The sequence below is a fragment of the Drosophila serrata genome, unplaced genomic scaffold, assembly GCF_035046125.1.
Source record: "Drosophila serrata isolate PLE 108 unplaced genomic scaffold, ASM3504612v1 contig_253, whole genome shotgun sequence".
NCBI lineage: Eukaryota > Metazoa > Arthropoda > Insecta > Diptera > Drosophilidae > Drosophila > Drosophila serrata.
Window position 1 is genome coordinate 23429 of NW_028257151.1, and position 5806 is coordinate 29234.

Genomic DNA, 5806 nt, shown 5'->3' on the forward strand with positions numbered 1-5806 from the left:
AGAACGTAAAGTTCTGGTTAATAAGGATTTTTATTGGAAACAGTTATTGAATTTGATATAAAAAGATGGTAAGTTATAATTGATTATATAAGAACTGAAAGAACTTATAAAAAATATTCACAAAAATTCGCATTTAAGAAAAGAACTGTAAGAACTCTTTTAAGATAGTCACACAAATTCGCCTATTTGCACTGCTAATCAATTACATTTCTCTCTATTTATTGTTTATCAGTCTGTAATATTTATGCTACCATTTTTCTTCAATTTAAAAGTCTTGAACCTTAATCTGCATATAATAACAAAAATATATAATAATAATATTTAAGCTACAGCTTTAAATTGTATATTTCCAGCAGGCATTTTTCAAATATTTATTCCCTTAAACATTTTTTTAGAACTTCTTTCTTAAACTTTTATGGAACCTTAAGGAAATCTCACTTCCTCAAGGATAAAATATATACTATTTATTCTATCCAACAAGGCAAGATTTAATCCGTTTCCTGAAACTTTTTCAGCTTGGACATTTAACATAATCCGCCTCCAACTTTCCGGCAGAAGAAAATTCACGCATTTGATTAGTCAACAAGCCACACTTAGCCCCCTCAAAAAAAAAAAAAAAAATAAAGGAAAACCTATTCAATCAATGGGGGGAAATCTTGAGAGCAAACTCAGCGGCAAATGAATTATTTATTTGGATTTATTTGAGGCCAAGTAAAACAAATGACTGAACCAATAGAAACAACAGTAGCAGAAACTGACCCAAGCGTGGAAAAAATCAGGAAAAAAGGAGAAAATATACAGAGAAAGAAAAAAATATGGCTTTAAAAAATAATATATAAATAATGTAATAAATGAAAGAAACATTTTCTTGAGAGTCAAAAAATCTACAAAGATATTGTTATTATATATATTCCATAAAGCCTTGGCTTCAGGTTCTTTGTAGTGTCAGCTCTCCAGCCTGATTATTTACACTTTTCCACACTTTTCCGATTTTCCCCAACATTTCCTCTGAGTGTAGAGAAGTAGAGGAGACCAGAGAACAAAGTGAAAGTGGCATAAATAAATAAAGAGACGAACACAAAGCATATTAGGCTAAGCTACTTGCGATTTCCGTTACACGTCCGTCCTGGCTATAAAAATGCGGAAGCTGATTAGCCACCCACTCCGCCCATACAAAAAAAAGGAAAAAAAAAGAAAAACACCATCCACTTTGGGCTCCGGAAAATGGGGAAAGCACAGCAAAAAAAATGAACTCCTTGGACAGTCAAGAGACCAAGCCAAGGGGATGGTCGAGAATTTTATGAGGCACGAAAATTTACAACGCCTCTGGGGTTGTCTTCGTCTTCAGCAACATGAGGCGACAAAGGAAACAAGTCTAAAATGGGGAGAAAAGCCGAGGGAAAAACCCAAAGAAAAGCGAGCCTCATAATCGAAATTGGTCACAGGTGGCCCCCAGAAGAAAAAAAGAAAAGAAAACTTGACCAATGCGATGATGTGGGGCTCCATCAGGGCTTATTGAAATTAAATGTGCCGGCCAGCAGATAATGCTCGTTTAAGGCGTGTTTAGTTAAGTTGAGTTTGATTTGGGTGGTGACCTTCTGTCCCCACTCCACCCACCGACTTGATTTGGATGTAATTTATTGTGAAATGTGTATAGGGGGGGGATAAGCTGGGACACAATGTCTGGCAATCGAACGAAGTCGACCTGTGACCCCACGTAAATTAAGAAAAATTACCAAAAAAAAAAAAATAATAAGAAAATAGAAAATAAAAATCGTAGCTGTCTCGCTGCCAACGAATTTCCATCAAGTCATGACATCTTCTTGGCTTTCATTTTCGAGCTACATTTTTAATCAAATCAAATGACAGACATCATTAATTTTGCTTCAGTGACTTTTAGCTGATATCTTAAAAAAAAGTATAAAGAAAGCAATTTAGATGCTTAGATAAAAAAAGAAGATAGAGAGTGAGTCCTATCACATGTTGATTGAATCATTTTTTAAGGGAAATATAATATAATTTGCTACATAATTTAAAAGAAAAATCTAAACGTCTTTAATCTATTTATACCCTTACACGGTATTATATTTTCAGTAAAAAGCTTGTTACATTGTGAAGGAATCATTACCGACCCTTAAAATCATATATATTCTTGATCAGCATCAAAAACCAAATCGATCTAGCCGTCTTCGACAGAAAAAAATAGTTTTACTAATTTTTTAAAATTTTACAAGGGGTTACATCGTTACAATTTTCAACAATTTAATTAAATTGTAAATTTAGTATTGACTTACTTCTACTTACTCAAAATTTTGTTTTATACTTGTAATTAAAGAGATAATTTTTTATCACCACAAAATGTTTCAATATTTCTTTATCACTTTTTTTTCTAATACTATATTTACTATACTAATATCTAATATATAATTCTATTTTGCTGCCTCACAAATATATTTTATATATAAATATATTATATATTTTATATTTTCTTTCTCACAAATATATTTTTTATATTTTTTCCAATTTTTATTTCAACTTGTATATATCTTAATAGACTTAATGTCAGAATGCGCTAAGAATATCTTCTCCAATCTCTGCAAATTCCTTCATGAAGTCCTTGGTAGCTGACTCATCCAGCACCCCAAGCGTTCCAGGACATTGTCCAAGTCCCTTTTCCTTAGAAAAATATATTAAGAAACCAGTGCTGCAAAGTCATCTATCACAGGGAGCTGATCTTTAATTATTCGAACGATTCAATTGACACTTGTAATAGTTTATGCCCGCCCTCTTGGCTTGTCTCATTTTCATTTTCAAACTGGAAACATGTGCGGCTGACACCACGGGAATGATGGCCATGTGGAAAAGCGAAAATGTTGGAATCTGAAAATGTGGAAATGCGGAAATGAGGACCGAAAGGAAAGCTGACGATGGCGATGGCGATGGAAATGGAGATGGTGTCCTGAGGCTAGTTGGGATAGATGGCTGCTGACGAAACGGACATTGATAAATCACATATGGACGGCAGTTTCGGGTTCAACTCGGTTTCCTATACGCTCCACTGCTGCTTTTATTTCTTTTCAGCTCTTTTTTCCGATTCCAAATGGGGTGGGGTTAGGGGAGAGGTAAGGATGGGGAGGGGGATGAACCACCGACACTGCAAACAAAATGTTGATCCAACCAAGTTTGCAAATTCTACGCACCGTTTTAAACAGAAATAAATGAGGGTAATGTCCAACAAAATATTCTTTAAAAGTTTATAGAATTTTGAAGATTGAAGAATGTTTTAAATAATTTAAAAGAAAAGTTAATTTTAAATATTAAATATTTAGATTTCTTTCAGAAATAATAAATAATCAGTGTTCCATTTCAGCCAGTTTCTCAAAAAAAAAAAAAAAATAAATAAATAATAGCTTATACGTTAATTTTTATATTTTTTAATTAACTCAAAATTTGGCTCTTGAATTATACTTTAAGTTATATTTCTGAGTATAAGTAATGTGTAAAATTCTTTTATATAAAATATTAAAAATGTATATTCAACATAGATGACCTTCATTTGACAGCACTTTTTATAAACCTTTGCCATTCGGATTCTGTTAGTTACTTTATAAAGATTATAGTCGAAAGCCACAGCAGCTAGTACTCAGCAATTTAATATTAAATTTAACATTGTATGCCAACTTAATTTGTTAACTAAATAAATAAATATAAAGTTTATTTAACATATCATTAAACATTACTTTTATTAATAAAGCAAGGACAATGATCAATAATTAACTATGATCAGTAAGTATCTATGAGCACTAAGTAACTCTGAATAGTAAGTATCTATGACCATTAAGTAACTATGATCAGTGAGTATGTATGATCAGTAACTAACTTTGAACACCAATAAACAATGACTTGCAACTTTTGTAACACAACACATATCTGAGACCTGGCCAGTAGCAGTCACTTCGTTCCGGGGATGTTAGAACCAGTTGGGAATTATATGCACAGATGTGCGAGATTTGTTTTGGAACAAAGAGCAACCTATTTGAATGAAACTATGGAGTTATTCTTCTATATAATTTTACTAGTATATAAGTCGGAGTGTGGCGAATCGGTGGACTATATATATACAAATATATAGCTGACATAGGAACAATCGGACGATTTAAAAAAACCATGATCAGTAATTAACTATGATGAGTAATTAACTATGAGCAGTAAATAACTCTGAACATTAATTATCTATGAGCAGTAAGTAACTCTGAACAGTAGGTACCTTAGACCAGTGAGTAACTATGATCAGTAAGTATCTATGACTAGTAAGTAACTATGATCAGTAAGTATCTATGACCATTAAGTATGTATTTTAAGATATAACTTTGAACACTAATAAACAATGACTTGCAACTTTTTAATCACAACACATATCAGAGATTTTGCTGGTAGAAGTCACTTCGTTCCGGGGATGTTAGAACTAGTTGGGAATTATATGCACAGATGTGCGAAATTTGTTTTGGAACAAATTAAAGATTTTTTAGCGGAACTATGGATTTATTCTTCTATATAATTTTACTAGTATATACATCGGAGCATGACGAATCGGTGGACTATATATATACATATATATATCTGCCATTGGAACAATTGGAAAAGTTTAAGAAAATAAAATTATAACTTTTCCAGTTTCTAAAAGATTTTCATCAATTTTGAGATATAGCTATTATATATTAATCAAGAATTTTGTGTAAAATTTTATGAAAATCGGATAATTATATGCAAAACGGGGATTGAAATGAAAACAGGCATTACTTTATTGTTTTTTAATATAAATATATATAATTTTTAATGTATTAATTTCTAGTGATCGAACTAAGCTTTCTTTCTGGTTTATATTATTATTTTCTATTGTTGTATCAATATATAATATCAGACTATCGCTCTTTCGAATTATTGTCCAATTTCTTACCCTTTCAACGCCCTATAATTTCTTGCAGTGCCCAAGTGCAGCGTGTTTTGTGCAGTGACATCAAATTACGAACTCATTATTGTTAGCGACGACAATAGGGTTCCAGGATTTCCCCCCCTCGTCTCCTTCACCCACGCCCAATCTATCCAGGACCCTCTCTCTCTCGAAAGCCCCATCGGCGAGCTCTGTTTTTGGTGTTTGCGCCTGGCCGAAAAATACTTGAATGCGATGGATCCGAGTATTTGTTGACGTTGATAGCGAGCGAGTGGACTTGGGTTCTCTCTATTTTTTTTGTTGTTTTTTAAAACCCCTTTCCACTCCCCCGCCCATCTCCATTTTCACCGAACGCTGCAGAGTGTAAGCGGGTGGTAGGGGGGGTTGGAAAAGCGACACCGAGAAAGGAAAACCCACATCAAACTGACCAAAATGCATGGAATGTCTATGAAAATTGTAAAGCGTTGTTGCATTGTCGGCAGCCTCCTCCTACTCCTACGCTGGACTGCAGCCAGGATGCAGGATTCAGGATCCAGGATCTGGACACCCCTGGGAGACGGGGATAGGGAACTCCCCCTGCTCCCTCGATGACCCGCAGCACTCATTAAATGACACTCACAGCGAAGGAATCTCTCGCGAAAATTGCACGCTATAATGCACCCACTCTCGCGCACACACTGAGAACGTGGGCGTGGCATGGCATAATTTTAGTTTTGCATTCGAGGCGCTAAAAAGCCAGCGCGATGCTTACCCCACTTTTCCACTTTTTACCCCTCCCCCACCACCACCAACAAGCGCACGAAAAGCATTTTCCTCCGTTGTCACACGCAGCCTAGCGAAAAAGTGGAAAAATGG